The sequence below is a fragment of the Hemicordylus capensis genome, chromosome 3 (genome assembly GCF_027244095.1).
Source record: "Hemicordylus capensis ecotype Gifberg chromosome 3, rHemCap1.1.pri, whole genome shotgun sequence".
Taxonomy (NCBI): domain Eukaryota; kingdom Metazoa; phylum Chordata; class Lepidosauria; order Squamata; family Cordylidae; genus Hemicordylus; species Hemicordylus capensis.
The window spans coordinates 77,562,687-77,589,997 of NC_069659.1; positions in this window are offsets into that span (position 1 = coordinate 77,562,687).

The window sequence follows — 27,311 nt, forward strand, 5'->3', positions numbered from 1 at the left end:
GGAAATATGCAGATTTGGATCTGCATTGTGAAATTTGCTTTTGCAGGTAAGTATGCTGAACATACAATGTCAGCATGCAACAAATGCGCAGGTTTTGAACATTTGTTTGAATTGATGGTTTAAAGCACATTTCTTAGTTGGAAATTACATTTTTCTACTGTCACTTTCCAAATCTGTGAGTTTACATGATGACACAATCTTATCCATGGCATTGTGGTGCTAGAAATCTCAGGGTACTATGTAATAAGATTACGTGGAGAATACCACTATAATTATTCTTCTATAATTATTCTTACTGAATAGTAATAATTTTTCTGATACAGATTGGATACGGACATGGGAATTCAACAAATATCTGTGCAGTAACCTTGTCCTTAAGATGTTGCCCCAAGCTTTGAGTATTTCTGATGATCAAAGACTTTGGATGAGATCTGAGACGGAATGAAAATGTTCACTGCTTTACAATATTTTTACATTTGAAGTATTGGGTTAAAAGTACTGTAACTGTTTGTTTGAGAAGGAAAATGTATGAAGAATAAGATCATGAAATAAAATAACAGAGCACTGACAAGTATCTTATGTGAAATATATTTCTATAGTAATACCTAAGTACCAAACTGTTTGAAAAATCAGTTATAACATCTGTGAATTTTTTAATCACTAACAGGAAGAAATAAAATATATCTTAATCAGCCAGTCAGTCAATCTTTATTACATTCTTTGACCAATTATAAGACAATTATATACTTCTATAATTAATTTATATAATTAACTTTATAATTAAGTTGATTTATTAATTATATACTTTTATAATTAATTTATACTTTTATATACAATTATATACTAAGACAGTTATATACTTTTATACAATAGCATGCTGATTTCATAACCTTACATTAATTCTACCCTTTGGCAAGGAGAGTAGGTTGAACTTGTATTGCCAAACAACAAAATTTCACAACTAAATGTGTAATTAACACAATCATGTCTATTAACACATATTTGACATAAAATTTGTCCAATTGCCCCAATAATTTTTTAGAGCAGGATCAATTAACATTCACCTAAGGTCAGAGACACTGAAAAAAAGAGACACCACAAGAGCACATGCGCAACTGACTCGATTTCATCTGAGTTACAGGGGCAATATCTCTGCTCAATTGGAAATTTGCTATATCTACCAGCTAATAATTCAGAAGGAGGGCCCTCGAAAAAGCCCATCTATGTTTAGGGTAAGTAAGAAAAAATAGATAATCTGCTGGGCGAATTTTCAATGTATCATTAAGTAGTCGGAATGCCCTAGATATCCCATCAGGTCATTCTGAAACTCAGTGTCCCAAATCCTTTGTTTGTTGAGTTCGTTGGCCTGTCCAGTCCCACAAAGAGGATTGCTTCTGGTGAGAGACCTATATCTTTTTTTCTTTTCTTTTCTTTTCTTTTTTTGCTAGCATGCTTCTATAACATATAGATATTACAGGGTTGGAAATTATTTTCTCTCTAGTCAAACATTTAGTTTAAAACCTTTGGATATTGTTCTCCCCTTCCTTTCCTTTATCTTAACTCTTTAACAAAATTCCTTTGTTATTCAAGAGATAATGGATATAACCTTTGTTCTATCCTGAGGAACAATCCAGATCAAGTTAGTACTTTAAGGTTCTGCTGATATAAATGGGAGAGTTAAATGTGTGCTTAACTGTCTACTATTGAATCAATGGAACTGAGGCTGGAACTAGACATTATGGTGGTTTTCTGCTGTGCTACTATTATTTTTGATGATGTGGTTGTTATACTGTTTTATGAATTTATATTGTTTAATTCTTTCAAATTAGAGGCTATCTTGGTCACATTTGTTTAAAAGTGGTATGTATATTTGGTAAATAATTCAGCAACTGTGCACGGCTGCTGCTGAAAATGGCATCTCCTCCTCTTGTCTGGTAACAGAATACAAATCAGGGGAAGTGATTCAGTGGCAGCTGGACATTTATTTGGTGGGAATCAGTCACTACTGTGGCAGGGTGAACATAAGAACAGCCCTGCTCAATCAGGGCCAAGGCCCATCTAGTCCAACATCCTGTTTCATATGTAGGGTACCTCACCAGATACCTCTGAGAAGCCCACAGGCAAGAGGTTATGGCAAGCCCCCCTCTCTCATTGTTTCCTTTCAACTTTTATTTAGCAGCAACTTGCTTCTGAGGCTGGAAGTGGCCTATAGTAGCCATTGATAGACTTGCCCTGCATTAATTTGTCTAAGCCCCTTTTAAAGTCATCCAAGCTAATGTCCATCACCACATCCCATGGCAGAAAATTCCATTGATCAATTATGTGCTGTGTGAAAAAGCACTTCTTTCTATTGGTCCTAAATTTCCTGGCCTTCAGTTTCATGGGATGACCCCTGGTTCTAGTGTTGTGAAAGAGGGACAAAAATTTCTCTCTGTCTACTCTCTCTACTCCATGCATAATTCTATACACCTCAGTCATGTCTCCTCTTAGCCACCTCTTTTCTAAACTAAAGAGCCCTGGACGATGTATAAGAACATAAAGGGGAGACATATATGAACATAATATATAAGATCAAGGTGGGACAGGAATGTTCACTACCAGAAGGTGACAGTGGAGGTAGAGAGTATCTAGGAGCTAGCCTCAAAAGTGATTAATGTTCATTAGATCATAACCTTTAGTATATTTTTTGGCATACCTATCTCTCTTTATAAGTCTCTAGGATGTACCCATGGCTAATCCCATGTGTGGCAGCTCTCGCAAGAGTTCGCAAGCGAACTGCCAGGAGGGGGAGAAGAAAGCAGTGGTGGTGGGGGAGGAAAGTAGTGGCAGGGGTGGAGAAGAAAGCGGTAGCGGAGGAGAAAGCAGTGGGCAGTCACACAAAAAAGGTGAACAGGTGGGCAGTGGGGGAGTGAAAGAGGAAGCAGCAGGCAGTGGCAGTGGCTGGCCAGTAGGAGAGAGAAAATGGCAGGTGGGCAGCCCGACCACAGCTGTCCTCCTCGCGCTTGATCTTTGTTCACAAGTCTTGCAACCACTTACCTTCCTATCAGCTTGAACTAAGTGTGATATGGCACCATCTCTGGATACTTCATACTTAATGCATAATACAACTTTTAATGCACACATAATATGATTTTTACAAGAATACACAGAACTTCTGGAAATTCATTCTGTATCATGCTCAATCATATGTCCAATTTACCATATTAACACAATTTGAGAACCAGGGAACCTGTTCAGCTTAACTAACTGCAGAGTACTCCTATGCCTCAACATGCCCCCCCCCCAAAAGACACATGGACAGTCTTTATGCACTTTACAACATTTTAGCAACATCTGTGTTTAAAAAAATTATGTGCAAAGCTGCTTTTAATGTATGAGCTGCTTCAATGTGAAATCACATGAGTGCACCAACTCAGGGTGTGCGTTTGGGATGTGAACGGATCAAGATTTGTGCACAGAGTCAAAGCACAGATTAGCACACCTTGAAAAGTGAGGATAGTAGGTTCTTAACTTACCTTGAAAAGTGAGGAGTGCAGGTCCTTACCTCATCTATGCAACTTCCTGCTGTAGTGGCATCCCCCCCCCACACACACCAGCAGACTGTATGTTCCGGCGACACTCCCCCCAGAAGCCCTCTTGCGGCAGCAGTGCAGCAGCACATAGCCTTGCACATGTGCAGCAGCAATGTTTGTGTCGCTGCTGTGCTGCTGGCATGTAAGGGCTGCTGGCGGGGTGGGGGGTACACCGCCACAGCAGAAAGCTGCGTGGAGTGGCGAACTAGCACGTAAGGACCTGCTTTCCTCACCTTTAAAGGTGAGAAATCTGTGCTTCAAATCTGTGCACAAATATCAATTCCTGGGGTCCCGCCTCTCTCACCCTGAGTGTGTCAGCTGCGACTGCAAACAGCTGCGGCTGACACGTGATCAAAATAACAAGGTTAACAGAGCACTTGCTCTGTTAAACTTCTTGGGGGGGGGGGTATTTAGGCGGGCCAGCCACCGTTGAACCACTGGGCTCACTCTCGAGCCCAGTGGTTCCCACAAAGCAGGGAAACTGGGCTGGGCACCCTTAGCCCAGTTTCCCTCCATCATGAGAATAGCCTCTACATATGAGCACTGTAAGATATTCCCCTTAGGAGATGGGGCTGCTCTGGAAATAGCATCTGCTTGCTTGCATATAGAAAGTTCTGGGTTCCATCCCTGGCAACTCCCAGACAGGGCTGAGAGAGACTCCTGCCTTCAACCTTGGAGAAGCCACTGCCACTCTGTATAGATACTGAGCTAGAAGGACCAGTGGTCTGACTTGATATATGGCAGCTGCCTATGTCCCTATGAGTAATAGTTTAGCGTAATATAAGTATATGAACATTTCAATTATTCCAATGCCTTTCATAAAATATAATATAAAATTTATTATAAAACTTCTTCTTAGCATGATGTCATACAAGCAGGGTCAAAACTGCCATAAGGTAAATTTGTAATTTTAGATCAAAAATATAATAGCACAGGCACATATGAGATTTGAATTAATTATCTATGTGTTGGTTTAAATGTTATTTAGCATCTGCAATTGCTGAAAAAAAGCTGTTTCCTACACACATAATAAATTAGTAACTTTTAAAGCTCTCATATAAGCTTGGGTTTAAATGCCTTCTTGAGCTATGCAACACTGCATGTAAATAATACAGGAGTTGCTACTAAAACTGTGACCAAATTTGGATGGCAGACATACAGCTCTTAAAGAACTATAATGTGAAATTGATGATCTCCTAATATAAACATGCAATTTTGCTAAAATTTACTTCTATTCAGAAAAATGTTAGAAAGTAGCCAACATAACATCTATTTTGTAAAGAGTACCTGTGGCAGGACAGAGCCAGCAAATTATAGACCAGTTAGCCTAAAGTCTTTTTCAGGTCAATTGGTAGAAAGCAATATTAAAAGCAGACTTACTGAGAAAGGATCAGTATGGTTTCTTCAAAGGAAGGTCCTACTTCACTTACTTTTTGGACTTCTTTGAGAGAACTAACAAGTATGGTTGATACACGTGATCCATATACATTTTATACTTGGACTTAGAAAATGGGTTTGACAATGTTCCTTACCAAAGAAGCTATAAGAAAAAGAGTAGTAGCCATGGGATAAAAGGATTGGTACTTTTATGGATCAGTAACTGGTTAAAAATCAAGTGGAGGAAAGAACTAAATGGACAGTTTTCACAGTAAGAAAAGTAAGTGGAATTCCCTCAAGGATTTGTATTGGGACTTGTACTGTTTAATGTCAATAAATGATCTGGAGTAAAAGTTGAACAGTGATGCAGTGAATTGTGAGATTATATCAAATTATACAAGATGGTGAAAATCCAGCAGACTGTGAAGATGATTTGTAAGATGGGCAACAAGATAACAAATGAAGCACTGTAATAGGTATACAGGTCATCCTCATCACCCATGGTTCCGGCAACTGTGGTTTCACATATTCGCAGATGGGTCGTAGAGACCCAGTTTCTTTATCTGTAGTGCAAAAATAGGCTAAAATTTGCCTATTTGCAGTTGTGGCATGGCCCGAAATGACATACAGTGTGACTTGCAGCAACCATTTTAGAGCATGGAGCCATTCTGAGGCTTTTTTTAAAAACAAAAAAACAGAAAACCACCATTATGTTTGCCTAAAATTTGGCTGATTTGGGGGTTTTCAGGGAGACATTTCTGCAGCTCTGCAGCCCTGGAAGCAAGGTATTGTGCATTACTTCTCTTATTTCTTGCCCCCTTCCCACGTTTTAGCCATTTTTAGGTGTGTGTGTGTATGTGTTTTAAAAAAAACCTAAACCCCCAATTCCCATAGCATTAAGGTTTCGTTAACCTCCCATAGCATTAAGGTTTCAGTAACAAAACAACAACTTTATTTGTTAGCTGCCCCATAACAAATTATTCTCTGGGTGGCTCACAACACAGCATTAAAACATCAAATATTTTAATCAAACGTTCTGCTATTCAGTTTCCATATTCATGCCTATAGGGAAGAACGGAATCACACAAATAGGAACATAGGAAGCTGCCATATATTGAGTCCAACCATTGGTCTATCTAGCTCAGTATTGTCTTCACAGACTGGCAGCAGCTTCTCCAAGGTTGCAGGCAGGAATCTCTCTCAACCCTATCTTGGAGAAGCCAGGGAGGGAACTTGGAACTTTCTGCTCTTCCCAAAGCGGCTGCATCCCCTGAGGGGAATATCTTTCAGCGCTCACATTTCTAGTCTCTCTTTCATATGCAACCAGGGCAGCCCCTGCTTGGCTAAGGGGACAAGTCATGCTTGCTACCACCAGACCAGCTCTCCTCTAATAATAAAGATAATGAAGATAATGAAGGCCATGTGTACTGACATGTTTCATAGCATTAGGAGGGTGCAACAAGAGCTGCACCCTTGTAGATAGGTTGTTGCATAGGTCAGTCAAAGGCTTGTCTCACAGCTGAATGTGTTAAGGGGCACAGGGAGCGATTTTTGCTGATCTCTCCAAAACTACTTTTTGGCTTCCAGACATACATCCCTGAAGGTCATTTAGCCTTTTGTCTCTGCAGTCGCCTCTCTGTGAGGATGCAGCTCTTGTTCTGTCCTTTTAATGCTGCAGAACATGTCAGCAACTGTAAATAAGTGTAAAGTGGAGTGCACTGGACGAAGAATATCTTAATTCTGCTATAATTTGATGTATACATTGTGGTCTGGAGTGTCAGGAATAATTAGGAAAAGTTACCTAACCAGAAGACACACCAAGGAAAAGGTCTTTAAGTCATGATGCATAGCTCAGTTATTTGGAATTATTAGGACAGAAATTGAAAATTAAAAAATGTCAGATCACAATACCTTTATATAAATCTGTTTTGCAGCCACATTTGGAATACTTTGATAAGTTGTACAGCAACATATCAAAAGAGATACTAAAGAGCTAAAAAATGTACAAAAAGGCTAATAAAAATGATTATGCCCTGTGTAGAAACGTACATAGAAAGAACACTTTCCCCACCCCTCATATAATCCTAGAACTTGCATAAGATTCAACTGCATCACATGAAATTGATTAACAGTATATCTAGGAAAGACCAGAGAGAATGCTATCTGATCCAAAAGACACCTTTTTAAAAGCAGGGATTCTCTTTATTTAGCCGGGGGAGAACAACTGGCCTTATCCATCCCCAGAACAGCATCCCTCCATTGGCTGTTGCTGGTGTCTATATTATGATTATTTTTTAGATTATGAGCCCTTTGGGAATGGGGAGTCATTTTATTTATTCATTTATTTATTTTCTATCTATGTAAAGCGCTTTGGGAACTTTTTGTTGAAAAGCAATATATAAACATTCATCATATTGGTTTACACAAGTATAATTAAGGTGTGCAAGTTTCAAGATGTGTGACAGATATTGCCTCAGATGAGTTTTTAATAGGATTCGACGATTAACAGAGAATAGATCTCTGTCTAGACTGTTTGGCATAATAGCTATATAGATATCACAAGCAATATGGCACTGCAAACCAGCTGATGAGGAGCAATGATGAGGAAAAAGTATTGCTTTCTTGTCCTGTTTGTAGTCCCAGAAGCATCTAATTTGCCACTGTGCAAAATAGGATGCTAGATTGGATAGACTTTTGGTGTGATCCAGCTGAGCTCTGGTTACATTCTTATATAATGTTCCATTTTCTTTAGCAATACTACCAGGTTTAATCACTTAAGTCTTTCTCTGCACAGGACATCTTTTGGTATTATGAAGGAATTTTTCCATCAAGTGAATTCTAGGCCAGATTAACATTTATTTATTAAAATTTCTACCATGCTTTATCTCTGATTGTTCAGATAAAAATATAACATTTAAAATAAAAATATAATATCTAAATGTATAATTCAAAGTAGAACATATTAACAATCGGTTGATGGATTAAAAATGCTTAAACATCACTTCCAAACAGCAAAAACAGTTCCAAATCAAATCAAGACAAAAAAGGGGGAGTTTCCTTTCTTCAAACCAATGTATATATTCAGTGGACTAGCAAGCAATTCCAAATACATTTCAAGCTGAATTGATTCTTTTACAGAAGCAATTTGTAATTGGTTCTTTTACAGAAGCAATTTGTAATTGGTTCTTTTACAGAACCAACACAAAAAAAAAACCCCTTCAAATTTAAAAATACTAACTGCAGTTTTAACCAGGATTTTGTTATGTATGTTTCAACCCTTCTGGAAGTTATATTCCAGCAGATTTTGATAAAGTATCATACACCAACCTAGAAATTCCAATAAATTAAGAAGAAGAAAATGAGATGGGGAATCCAGAGGTTCACTTACCCCTAGAATACCCCTAGAATATTACCATACTTGGCAGGACTGGGTACAACTCCACTTATAATGACAGAACTAAATAGTCATTGCTTTTAATGGATCGAATCTGTGCAGTCCATCAGCGATGCTGTTAAATCTAATCTGAAATTAGGCTGTAAAATTAATGACCCTCTATTCTCTTAAAAATGGAATTTAATAAATTGGGATCAGCATCTCCTTCTGTTTTTTAAGCTTTGAATGTAACTTTCAATAGTGTTTTAAAGCACAAATTAAGCAAACACCAGTAGATTGGGTAGCAAGATGATCTGATTTGATCTTTACCACCACATTTTACATTAAGCCGGTTTAAAGTCTAACAAAACAGTAAGCAATGCAAAGCCAAGCTAACCTATTGAAATATTATGCACCAAAATAAAACACATAATTAAAGCAGATCTCTTGGAATATGATGTCTCAAAGTAGCATGAAAATATCCTGGGGTTTAATATTTTGTATCACAAAACCCTCTGGCTCAAAAAGAATACAATGGACAGCTTAATTAATTGATTGATTGAGTGCTGTCAAGTCGATGTCGACTCTTAGTGACCACAAAGATAGATTCTCTCCAGGCTTGGCCTTTCAGGTCTCTCAGTGGTGCATTCATTGCTGTCATAATCAAATCCATCCACCTTGTTGCTGGGTGTCCTCTTCTTCTCTTTCCTTCAACTTTCCCCAGCATTACAGACTTCTCAAGGAAGCTGGGTCTTCGCACAATGTGTCCGAAGTATGATTATTTGAGCCTGGACATTTGTGCCTCGAGTGAAAATTCTGGATTGATTTGTTCTATGATCCATTTACTTGTTTTCCTGGCTGTCCATGGTATCCTCAAAAGTCCTCTCCAGCACCAAAGTTCAAAAGTGTCAATGCTTTTTCTATTTTGGTTCTTCAAGGTCCAGCTTTTGCATCCATAGAGTGTCATGGGAAAAACCATTGTCCGTACGATTCTAATCTTTGTAGGTGAAGACATGACACGGCATCTAAATATCCTTACCAAAGCATTCATTGCAACCCTGCCAATTGCTAGTCCATGGCGTATTTCTTGACTGCAGGATCCTTGACTGTTGATGGTTGATCCTAAAAGGCAGAATCTATCCACCACTTCAATGTCTTCATTGTCAATTCTGAGGCTGGTTGCTGTACTCGTCATTAGTTTAGTCTTCTTTACATTTAACTGTAGTCCCATTTTTTCACTGTGCTCCTTGACCTTCATTACTAGAGCTTGCATCACGCCAAACTTGAAGTTCAGTGGAGAAGCCTAACCCCAGGAATGTGTACATGCCCTACTTCCAGTGTCAGGAAGGCAACATTTGGCATGAATGAATTCACCAGTCTTGGCATATCTACCTTACCTTACTTGTGGTATGGAACTTGCCATCTGTCCCTCACTTCAGATCTTAGATACAGAGTTTGGGTTATGCTGATTGGTGGATTTGTATGACAAGCCCAATCTCGGCATAGCCTTCCTGACAGCAGAAGTATTGTGGTACACATTCCTGGGGCTCTGGCTGCTCTGCCGAACTTCAGGTTTGGCGTGATGTGTAAATCTGAGAGACAGAAAAGCCTAAAGATCTGCTTAATTATCCATGTTGTGGAATTGTAAGACTGTTCCTTGTAAGACTGTTCCCTTGTAAGATTGTTCATTCTGATCTAATTTGTTTTCACACTTGTGAATAATAATCTTCAAAGTGAACTGTGGTCCAGTGTGTATATGTATTATAAGCTGATTTATAAACATTGAGGCTATTCACATGACACAAACAGCTCATGTTGTCTCGAGTGCCGGGAGCCCTCCACTCCCAGCTGCTCCAGAACACGGTAGCTCAACTTGTAAACCTTTTCCAGAAGCAAGTTAACTTCATTAATCTGTGGTCTGTTTAACCTTGGCAGATGATTGTGAGCATGATTGCCACTAGGTTAAATGGCCTCTACTTAGCCTGCTGCCATTTCCAGCAGCGAGCTGGGGGCAGGAGCCACCATACTCGTGGCACAGGATATTCTGGGATGCGGGAGGGAGAATTCTTTCTATTCCCGACTTTTGCCTTTGCTGCACTGCTAGTGTGGGTGTGTGGCATGGTGAAGACAAAGATGACACTCACCTGCCAGGGAAGATGGACCTCTGTGAGTTGCGGGCTGAGGTCATGTGCATGACCTCATTGTCTAGCAACATATGATTTCCTTTTATTGCCTCTGATTTCACTTTTATGTTGGTCTCTGGAATGTGAGCTCTAGAAAAAATAGGGTAAGGTTACACCATAACCCTGCCACATACAGAAAAAGTCCATAAAGTAGAATGGATTTAAGTACAAAACTTTTAGAACTGGAAAAAAACCTTCAATAATAAGTCAGAGAGATTTAATCTATTTTTTTTGGCATTGGATAAACGTGGAACAAAAATTACATAGACAAGCAAAATGACAAAGATTATTAAAAAGAAAAATGCTATAGATAAACTAGTAAAGCAGAAAGCAAAAGCAATTTGCTAATATACAAGAAATCTACAGCTAAACATATGCGAGTGACTGAAGGCAGCTTCAAATATTAATTTCATGCAAAGAATTCCAATGTGTGAAGATATGAAAGCTGTATGTGAAGAATAACATGTGATGGTCCAGATATGTCTTTCAAATTTTGTTTTATAGGCATTTGAGATTGACAGTTCTTCAATTGATGCTGTCATAATGTACGCTACACATGGAGCATGATAGCCAAATCAATTTCAAAGAGAGTCATTTTAATTGTATGTTTTGCTGATGAATTTAAACCACACAAGACAGTTGTAACTATGAATTGAGGTTAAAAAACAAACAAACTGATTGACAATTGATTGCTAATGTAGGAATCTATTCATGAAACCAATTAAAAAACAAACAAACACACAAATCTAGTATCTATAGCTTCACTACTGACAACCAGGTTAACAGTAAATAAAAGCTGCATAATCTACAAATAAATATAACATTTTTTCCGCTTTTCCATAAATATCACTTACTTAACTTTTAATAGCCTAGATTGTGAAATTTTATGGCAGGCAGAGACCTATCCTTTTTTGCTTATGCCACTTGGTAAGGCATGGTGTTGGATAAATAGATAAATAACAAGAGTGGGATTCCTTAATACAGATGTTACATGCTAATTGAACAATGTTGCACTGTTCTGGAGCTGCTACTCATAATAAATGAATGAATGAATGAATGAATGAATGAATGAATGAATTCACGCTTTATGACTTTCTTTGACTTTATGACTTTCGTGGTTAATTATCAACAGTATTTCACTATATATAAGGGATGTGCGAATCAATTTGGGTACAAATCAATTTGTACCCAAATCTACCTGCTTCAGGTGATTTGTGGACAAAACAAATCATCCCTGTGCTAGCTGGCCAGATTCAGGTCCAAAATAAATCACCCAGATTTCAGACCCGAAAATTTCATAGATTTAGACCGTCATTTTGTGGCGATTTCTCTTGCTGTCTCCATTTTGTATCAGGATTTTACTTTGAAAATCCCACCCTTCCAAGCTTTAATGATTGCCTGGCAATTCCTCCCTGGTTCCAGATTGGCTCGTTTGTGGTCAAAATTTGTGTTGCCAGGGGTGCACGTGCGCAGGTGCATCAGATATTTCCGGGCGGCGGGGAGGTACGCTGCTACCTCACGGACTTACTAAAAATGGAGTGCTGGTGGGGGAAGAGCAGCGGGAAGGGTAAGTGTATCCTCCCCCACCCTTAAAGCAACACCCTCCACCTTCGAACCGGCGGGAACACCCACTGTTCAAACCAGCTTGGAGGCCCATAAAGGGAGCTCACATAGTAGGGATGTGCGGTTCCATGCACATCTGTACTATTAGTACATGAACATAGGCTGAATGATGATGAACATCTTAAACCGAAGGTTTTTAGATTATTGAATTAGTCTTAGGGTGGGGTCACACAACTGCCAATCATTCAGGGAATGGGTGAAACACTGGGATGTGCCCAAACCAACTCGGGCAGCCATGACCCATGTTTGTTCCTATGCAGGCTGCAGGCTGCTAGGAGCAGCACTGCGGCTGCGTGTGGCCTTTTGGAAAGCGGGTGCCGTGCCCGCAAAAGCTTACCTACTTTTCACTGTTTACCTGCATTTTAAAGGAACCATTCCCTGCCCCACCAAACTGGTTCGATTTGAATGCAGGCGCTCAAGCCAGTTCAGCGCTTCCCTAAGGAGCCACCAAACCGGTTCAGGCACATCCTTATTGGAATGTGAAAGTGCATGCTGCTGGCAGGCATGTCATCTGAACCCACTCCAGTCTGGTTCCCAGCATTCACCACTCGACATTCTCCTGACTTCTGTACCTAAGATGTGGAAGTCAGGCAGAGAATATTGGAAGACCATCGGATATATGGCGCAGGAACTAGACTGGGGCTCTCATCCTGACATATCTCCAGCAGTGTTTCCACTTCCAGACCAGCCGGTGGTTGTGTCCCTCTCCCAAGGCAGCACTGGACAGAGCTGCTCCCCTAAACAGGTTTTGGCTGTGGCCATTATGGAAAGGGCCCTATTAGAAAATAAAACTTAAGTTCATAATTCGCTTTTGGACCCATTAGTTAGCCAGTTAGAGTGGAACTTTGAGACAGTGCAGAACATTGCAGAAAGATGCCACAAGCTTTATAATGGATGTATAAAACAAAGATTTGCTTGTTTTTGCTGGAGAAGTGACAGGCACAAGGGGTATTCTCCTGTAGACTGAAAGCAGTGCAAGCGCCCACTGCATCAGCAAAGCAAGGGTAGGCAATGGGAGAGATTGGGGGCTAGCTTGGATTATGGGAGGGCAATGTCCCACCTGCCCTTATGAGGACTTTCTCTGAGATTGCAAGGGTGAAATCTTGTAGACTTGTGGTCTGGATGAAGCTGCTTATGTATATAGCAGGTGGGTAGGCTACATGGCTTGGTGGTACCATTGGAAGGATTTTGGCTTGATACAGCTTGCTCCACAAGGACATACCTTGTGCTACTGCAGAATGTTGCTGTTTCAGAAAATTAGTGGCATTCCAAACGGCTATATTGTCCTAAACATCCAAGGCGAACTGATCCCTGCATAATTTTGTCTCCTGTATTTGTCTCCAGGCTGTTTCATGAGCAATAAACTCAGTTCAAAGATGCAGAATCCAAAGGAGAAAATAGCTGGGAAAGGGACTATGAAGCTTTAGGGCAGGAAGTCTCAAAATGGAGTCAGTCTCTCACTGCAGTTTGCTGAAAGCAGCTGATTGCTTAGTTGCAATGCAAAGAAAGATCTTACTTCCAGCCTACTGTCTGCAAGCACTATGTCTGCCAGTGTTTAATGCTAATGAAATGCTCATTTTAATGCATTAATGCTCATTTTAATAAGTGGAGTAATAATGCAAGTTGCAGCAAACTCTGTAAGAATGCTTGTGATGCTCAACAGTGGACAATGAGAGCTTATGTGTACTGAAATAGGAGAGATGTGGTGATCAGCATATGTGTGGCATATACTGACAAACTCCTTTTACGAGATGATTAACATTTCAAGTTTATAAGTATACTTCATGAGGCTACAAAACATATTTAAAATGTGGTTTCTTATTATTCTTATCATACTTCTTTTTGTCATTTTATTTTCATTTATATTTGGATTTTTTAAAAAAATAAATCTGTCCTTGCAGCTCCTGTGGTTGACTCTGTACCAGCCTCTCACTATGTGAATAATTATCACTTGGTCATTTTAGAACTTGGCCTCACACCCTTTAGCCTGATAATTATCTTCTGTCAAGGCAACCCAATCTCTTTCCCACTGACATTCATCTCACTCTAAATTCTAACTTACTCTTTCCTTTCTTCTGTTTTCTTGCATTGATTTTCCTCATATCCATGTCATTATTTATTATTATTTATTTACATCAAGGTCCCAAACTGGTTTTTTCCCCCCTTTTCAGCATATTCCTTGTTTTCCTAATCCACACTGATTAAATATGAATATGATTATAAATTGAAACAGGGGGGGAAATTACAAAAGAGAAAAATTGAATGCAAGTGGTACAGATTTATGGCATTTCATGTACATATGCATTAGAGTTCATAAAAATCAAAGTGTGTGTGTGTGTGTGTGTGTGTGTGTGTGTGTAGCAAATTGTGGGTAGTGGAAAATTCCACTCAGGCCAGGTTACTAGATAATCTCCCTGACCAGTCTAAACCAGTTCTGCAACAGAGGGAGACTTCAATGCTGTGTCATCCCTGTCCTGTGTTCTGAGATGCAGACTGGCTGGTTTAAAAATCTGTAACTTTCAAGACCCAAAAGTTAAAATTAAGGTTCTGGGAAAACACAAATTCTGGTAGGTTCCTGCTGCCACAAAACACTCCAAGACTTGCCTAGACCCAGACCATTGGATTGAGTGTTTTAGTCCAAGGTCCTTCTATAGTTGAGTACTGGACAAATGTAAAAATCTGTCCCCTCTTTTTGCTAACAGGCAAGATAAAGGGGGAAAAACCCCGCCCCCCTCCAGTGCGTTTTGCCTGCATATGGACCTAATTATTAATTTGGCCAAGCTGTGTTTGAGATGTGATCTGCACCAGGATCACAGGGGAAATCCCCCTTATCCCCCACACAGCTGGGTTAATAACCACCCTTGGAGGCTTGTAAACTGGTTCCGTCTGAGGCTTTTAGGTCTTTAGAAACACTTAAAAATACTTAATTGAATACAAGAATATTGCAAAAACACCTCAATGATTCCAGGGCAGCACACTTTGAACTGTTAGTTGTTCAGTTGCAAAGAACAGATATTTAGGACAATGCAAAGCACAAACACAAAAACAGAAATCCTAACACAAATTCTTACTAAAACACTTTCTCCTGCCCTTAACTTCCGAAGCCACTATCCTTGGCTTCCTGTTCCCTTGAACTCACCAAGCTCCTGATGAGAATCAAGCCTCTTGCAGATCTCTCATCCTGAGAGATTATCCTGTAGCTTCCACCATGAGGCAGCAGACTATATGCTAGCCTGCACTTTCTGCACAGACTTCATTTTTTGTCCCTAGAAATCCCAGCAACAGCTCTCTAGTCCCAGCTACCTGTTGGACTAATTGGGTGAGCCCTGGAGTTCACCAGCCTGTCAGTCAAGACAGAGGTTCACTTCCTCTTAACTCTTTAGAGAGTGGGGTGGCTGGTCACTACAGTAACAAAGAAAGGTCTAGTTATCACATATTTTATAAAGTTAGATGTTGGCCATAATGCTAAATCAGAAATGGTAATAGATGGAGTTTTCAGTATTTACCACTGTGATAAAGGTACATGACTCACACCCACGTGACATTTTATTTTCCTGTAAACACACACATATTAATTATAATATAATATAATATAATATAAATTATATTAATTATATTATATTAAAGGTAACGTGTGCTTTCAAGTCAGTGTTGACTCCTGGCAACCGCAGAGCCCTGTGGTTGTCTTTGGCAGAATGCAGGAGGGGTTTACCATTGCCTCCTCCCACATATTATGAGATGATGCCTTTCAGCATCTTCCTATATTGCTGCTGCCCAATATAGGTGCCAGCAGGGATTCGAACCAGCAACCTCATGCTTGCTAGGCAAGTCATTTCTGTATATTATATTATGGATAGGGCCATAGCTCAGTGGTAGAGCATCTGTTTTGCATGTAAAAGTCCCAGGTATCCCAGGTATCTTCTGCAAAGGACTGGAAAAAAAACTCCTGCCTGAATCCGTAGAAAGCTGCTGCCAGTCAGTGTAGACAATACTGGACTCGATGCACCAGTGGTCTGATTTGGTGTAAGGCAGCTTCTATTCTATTCTGTTGTGTTTTATATAATAGAATCCTAGAGGTTAAATTGCTCTTCTCCAGGATGGCTTTGTAAAAAGGAGGTTTTTTTCCTTATGCAAAACACATATTTCAGTAATTTTGAAGAAGCTACTACTCATTTTATTAACAAGATGTCAGTAATGGAATCCTAATCTAGGAATCCTCTGTGGCTTAGTTCAACATAGTAACATAATGTATAGTTAGTTAGAAAAGTTCCTATTTTCCTTTTATTTCTTTAGTCACTCAATTCCATTAGTTCCACCCAACTGTTAAGTGTCTGAGCTTATGAATATTCTGTTCCATTGACTACCATGAGGGCAGTTTTGTGGATTTAGCCACTTTAGGGGTTTCTTCCAACCCTGATTTATGTGAAACTGATGTATATGGGTTGGGGTTTCTCCCAACCCAGATTTTTGTGAAACTGATGTATCTGCTGATCACCCCAGGTCTGCCGGTACTTCCTACTTGCCTGCAGGCACTCCAGTTATCCAACCATAAGAATCAAAACTTTTGCAGCTCTTTCAGATATAGACCATTTCTTCTCAGTCTTATTATATTGCTGGAAGCTTCCATTCTGTATAGTTCTAATTAGAAGACCTCTGTTTTATTATGGTTACCCATGTCACTGAGAGACATTCCACAATGCTTACATTATAGAAATTACACATGGTCTGTAAGTCTGTATCTGACCCTTTTTTCATCCAGACAGCCAACCTGTCTTCCTTCCAGGGGGCAAAAGTGCATCTTAATATCATGGTTAACCTTTCTTTCACCCAGACCTGCCTTCCTTCCTAAGGGGAAAAAGTGTATCTTGCTATCATCTCTACCTTTGTTTCACCCCTGCCCTATATCCTGCAGCAAGTTATGCCATAGCATCAGTTTCTCAGGCAAGCTCCAATAAAGGTACAAGCAAGTATTGTGTGAAGAGTATTCTGAAGGGCAGAATGGGAGAGAGAGATATTTATCATTTCTGATTCAACAATTGTTTTTTAGTATGGGTCTTCTGCAACAATAGCTTTCTGCCTTTTTATCAGCTAATATGAGAAGTTAGAATGTTTTCTCTGTTTATGTAATTGAATGCTCTTCTATGTTCATTGTGTTAATAAACCAAAAATCGTGTGTAGTAATGCTGGCAAATATTCTCCACATTAATGCTAAGAAACTTCAGAAAGGGTATACTAACCTTTTAGGTAAGTTGGGGAGCCACTGGAAGCTGTTGTTACTTGGTACTATAGTTAGATTTTTCTCCCCATAACTGACCTTAAATCAGTAGGTGGCAGCTTTTGATTTGGTGGTGTTTTAGAGTAGATCTAGTCCATGTCTGGTAAAGCTGGAGTGGCTAGACAGCAATCTAATTAAGCTTATTGAGTAACCCCCTAAATGCCCATGATGAAGAGAGGAGAAACAAATTTTCAAAGGACCCTAGGGATATCACATACTGGTCCAACGTTATTTAGTCCAGTAGTTTGTTCATGAGTTTTCAATCTAGACCATAAAAGACTGGCAATTCCACAGTATTAGGCAGACCCAATGTTGACGCCAAAATAGCAACACGTTAATCTGCCTACTTTCACTATCTCTACAACTAGACTAAATTTTGTCCAAATTGGTTAGACAGGTCACAAGTTAGCCCACTTGTGCCTCAAACATTCACACACCTGCCATCTTGAATCAAGGTAGATGACATCATCACAAACTATGCCTTTGAAGTGTCCCTATGTGTCCCTACAACTATAACAAATTTGGTCCAAATCGGTTCCCACTTGCAATGCCAGTGTTCACACATACATCTTCGTGAATTGCGGTGCATGACATCATCACAAACTAAGCTGTTGATGTATCCCTATGTGTCCCAACGACTGTAGCAAATTGGTTAAGCAGTTCACAAGTTACCAATCTCATGCCTTAAATGTTCATACATTGCCATCTTGAACTTGAGTGGAAGACATCATCACAAACTGCACAATTGAGGTGTTCCGTAGTGTCACTACAACTGCATCAAATTTAGTTCAAATCAGTTAGATGGTTCACAAGTTAGACCACTTGCACCTCAAACATTCATGTGTCCACCATGTTTAATTGGGGTGGGTGACATAATTACAAACTACTCTTTTGTGTGGTCCTTATGTGGCCCTATAACTGTATTAAATTTGGTCCAAATCAGTTCCCACATGCACCTCAAATGTTCATGTGTCCACCATCATGAATTGGGGTGGATGACATCAGCACAAACTATCCCGTTGAGGTGTCCCTATGCGTCCCTACAGCTGTAGCAAATTTGGTTCAGATCAGTTAGGCAGTTCACAAGATAGCCCAATTGTGCCTCTGATGTTTACATGTCTGCCATCTTGAACTGGGGTTGATGACACCATCACAAACTATGCCACTGTAGGGGCACATAGGGACATCTCACTTTACCCAATTTGGTCCAGGCATTGCAAAGCTGAGGTGGGGGCATACACACACATGGACGCATGGACACACACAAAGAATGCTGGGTGATCTTATAAGCTTATATTCCTTAAGGAAAGTAGTCTAAAAAGGCAAAGGGAAAAAAAGATGAATGATCTTGAGTACTTCAGCAAGTCTTATTATGATTGTTTTCTTTAACCATGTGCTTTATAGCAAGTGAGGGGAAGAAACAGAAAGAACTGACAGACTTATATATTCATATCAGAACTCATTCTTCCTAAATGGGGAAAAAGAACTCACCTCAACAGTAACTTCCAGATACTCAAAGAGGGTTCTGTGCCTTTCACTGCAGTCCATACATAACAAAGAGCCGGGTCTCATGATCATTGAGACCTGGTTTCTAAGGGTGAGTGGGGAGACTGCTGTGGGTGGCCGAACCAGCTGCCCACACAACTGCCAGCTCCATAACGGAGCTGTTGGGTGCTGGGGGGGAGCTGGGGCCGATCAGCCCCCAGAAGCTCCAGCATGCCCTGCACGAGTGCACCGCGGCTACTCACAATTAAAAAAAATGAGTTTGCAAACCCAGTTTAAGGGGAGGGGTCCTTGGGCGGGTTAGCCGCCGCCACGATCAGCCAAAATCGGGCTAGGCTCACCTAGCCCAATTTTGGCTGATAGTGGGAATAGCCAAAAATTCACTCAAACTCACTCAAAAACTCACTCAAAAATCATATAGCTTAAGGGAAAACCCAGAGTGATCAGGCCAACCTATGACTATGGTGGGATCATCCACATTTTACCTCTTCCAAAAATTAACCCACAGAATTTAATCCTAGTTTTTGCAAACAGCAAATGAGATGGAAAATCTGAGTGTAGATGATAACCTTTCAGAGAGAGAGGGAGAATATGATGATTAAATGTTTTCCTATACAAATGTATTCTCTGAATACAGAAAATTAAATGTCAGGAAGAAAGGAGAAGGCTAGGCAATGAGGCTATTCCCACAACCAGCCAAAACTTTCCCACAACCAGCTAAAACTGAGCTAAGGGAGCCCAGCTCCGGTAACCCTATTTATTTCTTTACAACAAATAAAAACAATTAAAATCAATTAATAGTTAAAATCAAAACTAAATGAATTAAACAATTAAAATCATTTAAACATTAAAAATATTAGAATCATTTGAAACTAGCATTAAAATTTTAAACCATAAATTTAATTAAAAGTCTGGGTAAATAAATGTGTGTTTAGCACCTTTTTAAAAGTTGCCAGAGATGGGGATGCTCTTATTTCAACAGGTGAGCATTCCAGAGTCCATTGGCAGCAATGGAGAAGGCCTGTTCAAGTGTAGCCACCAAACAAGTTGGCAGTAACTACAGGCAAACCTCTCTAGATGATCTCTACAGGTGATTGAGAGTCATGATTGTGATTCATGATCGTGAGTTACCACGGTGCAGCTTTGTGCTGCGGCAACTCATGAGGAGACCCGGAGGCTCCTGGCATGGGGATCTCCCCAGAATGTCCCACGCATTCATGTGGGGCATGCTGGGACTTCCAGGGGCCAGATGGCCCCTGATCCCCGCCACCCCTACCGGCTCGGTGACGGAGCCGGTAATTGTGTAGGCAGCCGATCATGTGCAGGCAGAGCGGGCTTCACTTGCTCTCCCTGCCAAACCCCTTACAGCTCTCCACATTGCTTGTGTGCAGAACCTCAATGACTCTTCTGCCTGCCATCTGGTTTGTTATATGTGTGAAGAATGTTTAGCCTACTTTCTAAAGGGTAGAAGGCTTATGAGATCTCTGTGTGTGTGTGTGTGTGTGTGTGTGTGTGTGCGCGCGCGCGCATAAACACCTGTCCATGTTATCCTCTCATAATTATTGTGTTTACAGTCCAATAAAACCCAATTTACATGATCCTTACAGCAGTATATTTTTGGGATGTGCGAACTGGCTCGATCTCGAGCAGGTTTGCCATCAAACAGGTCTGGCCTGAGGGCTTGCCCTCGAGCCAGACTGGGCCCAGTTTGGCTTGAGGTCGAGCCGAACCCCACCCCTTGCTGGCTCGGGGCCAGCTGAGGGGCTCTAAGATAAAATAATAGTAATATTTTTAAAATACTCACTGCCTCCGGTCACGCAGATGGCCAGTGCGCATATGCAGCCTCCAAAATGACCACTGCCAGTGCAGAGAGGCCCAGAATAGGCCCCAAAAGGGCCCCAGGCATTTTGAGACTGGGTGGAGGCTGGTGGGGGAGGGGGAACCACCGGAGACATCCCACTCTTGCGGTGCCCCCCAGAGGCAGTGAGATTTTTAATGTTAGAACTCCTGAACCGGCTCAAATTTGAGCCAAACTTAGGGGTCTGTTTGGGGGCAAAACCAAACATGACTGGTTCTGTTCAAGTTGGTGGTTGTCTTTCACTCTCTGTCTTCTTGCTGGAAGAGGAAACTCCAAGGAAGGGGACTGAAATAAACTGCTAATATTATAATGCCCTTATACAAACTTATTGTGTGACACATCTGGAGTATTGCATGCAGTTCTGGTTACTATATCTTAAGTAGGACATTGTAGAACCGGAAAAGGTGCAGAAGAGGGCAACCAAGATGATCTGGAGCACCTTCCTTATGAAGCAAGACTAAATAATCTGAGGCTCTTTGGCTTAGGAAAAAAGACAACTAAGGGAAGACATGATGAATGTCTATAAAATTATTCATGGTGTGGAGAGTGTGGATAGAAAGAGAATTTTCTCCCTTTCTTATCACACTAGAATCAGAAGTCATCCCATGAAACTGATTGCCAGGATATTTAGGAATGACAAAAATTAACTACTTTTCCACACAATGCATTATTAATCTGTGGAATTCTCTGTCATGGAATGTGTTGATGGCCACTAGCTTGGACGGCTTGCTTGGATAAATTCATGGACGACAAGCCTATCAATGGCTACTAGTCTTAATGACTATAAGCTACTTCCACGTACAGAGGCAGGATGCCTCTGAACCCCTTAAATGTTATCTCTCCAAAATTTCATCTATGAGTCTGTATGCAAAGGAATAAGAAATTCTTTCTGTTCAGTGTCAGACAATGTGTTACCGAGAAACTGTCAAGAGATTAAGCAAATGGATATACTAATTATTTCCTTTTCTCCTCTTGTTCTCCAGAAATAGAATAAAAAGAGTTATTTTACTGATTTTAGGAAAGAAAAATCAAATGTTACATGTCTAATTTTTTCTGTCTTTATATTGTTCTTAAATTATATATGTGCTTTAATTAACAATTGTTTAATAATTAGTTTTAATGGACTAATTAATGTACTGAAGATTGACCTCAGCTTCAGCACACCAAGTCATGGTTGGTTCCGGTGCAGAACATTTGAGTTGGGTACTCCTGACCTAGATAATTAATCATTCCTATCTTTGTTCAGGCCTGCTTCAAGCATGATGCAATGCAAACATCTGTGGAAGCAGAGCCTTTACAGAAGCTGTGACTGCAGTGTTGTGGAACTACCTTTTGGTACTGAGGAACTGTTTGCATTTTGGCTGTAAAACCTTTGGTTTTTGTGTGGCATTTGGGATCTCCTCAAGGGTGAATGTGTTCAGAAAAGGTGACACATATATATTGCATTAATTTATGTATTTTCACTGAATTTATATTATTATTTTATTTCTTACTACTTGTAAACCATTTTAAACACAGGCAGGCAAAGCAGCATATAAATGTTTAAAAGAAATGAACTTATATAGCGAATCCATAAACCTGCTATTTGTGAGAACTAACCTATAGCTTATGCATCATTATACATACTCTAGGGATCTGCACAAAACAGATTTTAAATGTCATTTTGAACTTGAAATGAAACACAAAATGGTCAGAACAGTTCACTGAAACAGCAGTCAAACCTGCTGTTTTGGTGTAAAGAACTCAAAACGTTTTGAGTATTTTCAGTGTTCCGGCCATAGGGTACAATGGGGAAATTTGAAACATCCCATTGTTCTCCATGAATAGCTTATAGGGACACCAAAGTGGGTTGTGTGGTAGCATGATGCTAACTTGCCTTCTAACTTGGCCAAGAGGCACCTTTTAACGTGGTTATTCTATTTATTTAGCAGGGGGAGAGTAACTGGCCCTATGGGTGCATAGGCACAGTCCTCCAGTGACTGTTGCTGGTGTCTGTCTTATGTTTCTTTTTAGATTTTGGGAACAGGGATCCATCTTATTTATTTCTTATTTATCATTTAAATCGAGTGTGTAAACAATCCTGAGCCATTTTTGGAAGGGTGGTTATAGAAATAGAATGAATGAATGAATGAATGAATGAATGAATGAATGAATAAATAAATAAATAAATAAATAAGAAATAAATAAATGATGAGTGTTCACCCAAGAAATGGGCAAGCGGCCATTTTAAAACATATTTTTAACCTTTCCCAAAAAACCCCATAGGATCCTATGGGAAGAGTTTAAAACATTGTTAAAAATTGCCCACTGGGGCATTTATTTTGTTGGGTGGTTGGGTAGTAGGTAGTATCCATCATGCCCTACCTCACAACCAACTTTGTTGTCCCTAGGAGCTACCCAGGGGCAACAATGAGGTGTTTCCCCATTGTTCCCTAGGGCCAGAGCAAGCTGCACTCAAAGAGTGCACACACAAGTTTTGCATATGTTGCATGCATTTGTAATGCATTTTGCAACCCTGTCTTGAAAATCACTGCATAAGAACAGAGTAAAAGGGAATCTGTCCCTCCCAACAGAGCACACATTTCAAACACAATCCAAAAATGGCCAAAAAAGAATCACTGACCCAGAATCCACAGCTAGCCACAGTGTCTGCATTGCAATAACACCATTGGCACAAGTTGCTGTCTTACACACAATTATGGCTGCATTGCAACAGCTGTCACAGCAGCAGCCTTAACAGCAAACATAGCCATAAACTAGACTAGAGTAACTTCAGCCACATTTTGACTGAGTACAATGAACACTGTAGAGAAGACCAGAGCAGTGAGAGAAACACAAGTTCATCTCAAGGCCAGACATGGAGCTCACCTCAGCAAACACCAAGAGATATTACACACATACAAAACTTGTGTGTAATATTTAGACACTCAGATAGTAGCCACTATTCATTTCTTGCCACAATAGTATTTCAAGATGTGATGACAGCCAACAACCTGGATGGCTTTAAGAAGGTTTTGGATAACTTAATGGAGAAGAGGTCTGTCAATGTCTACTAGTCGGAGTGCTATAGGCCACCTCCAGCCTCAAAGGCAGGATGCCTCTGAGTACCAGTTGCAGGGGAGTGACAGCAGGAGAGAGGGCATGCCCTCGACTCCTGCCTGTGGCTTCCAGCAGCATCTGGTGGGCCACTGTGCGAAACAGGATGCTGGACTAGATGGGCCTTGGGCCTGATCCAGCAGGGCTGTTCTTATGTTCACAAACAAACCACAACTGAAGGAAGGCAGACATCCAAGTTCTGCCTCTGTCAATCTGAGATCCAGCAAAACCAGATAGTTATAGCAGCCATAGCACAGCATATTATACTCCGTGCTGAGAAAACCACAAAATCAAACCTTCCTTCCTTCCATCCTGCCTGCCACAGAGAGACAGAAGCACACAGCAGTTATGGCTTGGTGCAGACAATACTGAGCTAGGTGGGCCAATAGTCTGACAAGAAACAAATCTCCTAGGCTCTTACCATGAGAAGAAATCTTCTTTCTTCTCTGGTGTATATCCCTTGGCACTACTGTCTGCCTGTGTCTAGATAACACCATGGCCTCAGATTGGAGTTAGGCTCCAGCTAGCAGCCTGACACATGGGTCAGGGCACCAGTCCATCTCATCATGGGCTATGGCAGTGGCGCGTGTGCATGTCTGCATGTCTCAGTAGCACTAATAGGCAGACTGTGACACATCTGAGTTTGGGGTTGGCCACGCTGAGACAAGCTGCCAGTGGTGTTGCAGTAGGTGGGGTGTGAGTCAATCCATGACCAGCTCTGGATAGCCCAGCAGTGGGAGGTTGGCCTTCAGGAAAACCAGCTGCTCCACCAAGCCAGCCTTCAAGTGTGTGCAATGGGGTTTCACCACAACCTCAGCCATGAAGCACACCCTCTTGTTCTGGTATCTGCTTGGCAGGCATGAGAGGAACTGTCCAGTAAACCATTGCCAAGTCTGGCCAGACTTGGTGATGCATTGCCCAAAACTTGATTGGTTCTGTTTCTCAGCCTGTCACCAGCTCCTGCAAGTACTACATAACAAGCTGCTCAGCATTGCTGCAAGGGTTGGTGGGCTCCTCCCATAGCCCTGGCAAGGCACCAAGAAATCTTTCTGTGAATCACTAGGTAGAATGCTGAGGCAAAACTACCACCTCTCTTGGCCCTGCCAGGAACACCATGCACAAAACCACCTGGCCTGGTTCAGTTCTAGTTTGAACTGGACTCAAACCAGACTGGGTGAGTTTTATTTTTTTCCCCATCAACACCCCCCCCCCCATTTGGTTTGGGGAGGGGGGGTTCGAACATTTTTTAAAAAATATTTTTTAAACAATTTACTGGGTCATTTTTTAAAATTATTTTAAAAACAATTTACTGGGACCCAGACATACAGGGTCCCACTGCGCAGGTGCAGTAGCCTCCCAAATGGCCATCATGCCAGGGAAAAGGTCCGGAAAGGGCCAAAGATGTCTGAACTGGGTGTTTTTACAAAAAGGAAGGCCACCAGGGGAAGGGGGAACCTCCATGGACCACCTGCCACCTCAGAGAAGTCCGCCAGAGAGGGTAAATTAAAAAACAAAGTTTTTTTAAATTAAAGGCCTGGTGAACCCCCGAACTGGGGGGTGGGTTTCGATCCGGGGTCAAGCCGAACTGGGGGTGGTATGGCTTGAGCCAAAAACTTCAAACCAAACCGGTTCAATATTAAACTGGTTCAGATTTGAACCTGTTTGCACATCCCTCGTGATTAAACAGTTGCTAGGGTGGACTGTGCAGAACCAGTAGGCACTCCAGCACCCTCCTCCTCGTTGCACCCCAACCTCCTCTTCTCGGCTTGCCTAACCTCTTCAACCAGGAGGTCCTTCCACCTGGGCAGCTTGTCAGGGATGACAGCTTTGGCCTTAATCCCTGGAACACATAGGCAGGACAAAACATGCTCAATTGATTCACCCAAGGATGCTGTGAGCCAATCCACCACTCCAGTCCTCAGCCGACCTGCCGAGGAGATTGCTTCCTCAGAGGTAAGCATGGAGTTGAGCTCACCCATTGTCTTCTCAGGGAAAAGAGTGGCAGGCAAAGCCTGGCTCAGCATTGCTGTCTTGGCATATAAGCTGCTCATGGCAACAATGAACAGCTCGAGTGTCAAGACAACCTCAGAAATCAGCACCCAGTCCTGGGTGGATAGGTCACACACTTCCAAGCCATGCCTCTTTGCCAGACTGTGGATGGCTGGCTTTTGATCCTGCAGGCGCTGAAGCAAGAGAAATATGGAGTTTCACTGCAGTGAAGTGCACGCTAGTGTCAGGTGCTGCTGTGCAGTAGGCCCAACAAGGCTTCTCTGCACCAACTGGAATGGCTGGTCGTCCAGAACAACTATCTTGGTAATTGCTTGTGAGATGAGATGAAGCTCTGGGTGACCAGACCGCTTGCCCACTGACTGCACCCATCATGCAGGCAACTTTCCCTGCTTGGGAGCAGCTGCCTTGCTGCTACTTGAGAGCACACTAGGCTTATTGTTGCCAGCAGAATCAGGGGGCCCAGATGATGCTGTCATAGGTGCTGAAGCATCCCTGACATCAAAAGACGCACAGGGTCCTTCCCCCTGCTGAACTGTGCCCTGCAGTGGATGCAGACAGCATGGGTTGGGTCACCATGGCAGAGCTTCGGAGCTGGTCCAGCTCTGTTTTGGTGGTGGTGGGTACTGGAGCTGCTGGTTCCTTCTGGGGTTACTACCAATGCTGCTCTTGGTCCACGACTGAGAAAGTCCAGGAAGTGGAATGTCTTCTCCTTGGGCTCAGACCTGGTGTTCAAACTGCCAAAGGGGATTGGGGAGGGTGGTAAGGGTGATCTGGCTGGGCTGGCAGCAAGCATCTCTTCCACAGGAAGTGTTTCTTCCCTAATAGGGGAAGACTTCCCACCTAATTCTACCTCAGTTGCCACTAGTAGCTGCGTAGCAGGACCACCCTTCTCTGGAAAGCTGAGCCTGTGAGAAACAGCTGCAGCAGTAGCGACTACTTGGGGAGTAGGCCCTGCTTGCTGCCATCACCCACCACAACTAGGATCACCCCTCCCTCTGCCTGCCAATCTGTTCCTGGCTATGCCTTGCAACCTCTTGGACATCTTGGGATTTTAAAAATATGATGGTGGGGGGAGGGTGGGGAGAAGCCGCCCCTTTAAGGTGTGTGTTCTTAAAAGGGGTATGGGGTTGGGTATGTATATAGCACTGTAGTGCACACAAATAACCTAGAAAAATCCCCCCCAATAAAGATGCAGGGTTTATTGGGGGGCTTTTTGATGGGGAGTGAGCAACAATGGGGTAAGTCTATGGGAAGGGGAGGGGAAAGGGATTACTGAGGCCTCTCTTAACACAGCCCTCCTGTTCTACAGTCCTAGTGCCTAGTAGTACCTGAATCCCTTCCCCAAACTAGGCCCTATTAAGGAATTATAACCTGACCAGAGCAAGTGGTGGCTTACCATCTGGTGTCTTCTGCCGGAGTCAGTGCTGCTCTCAGAGGAACT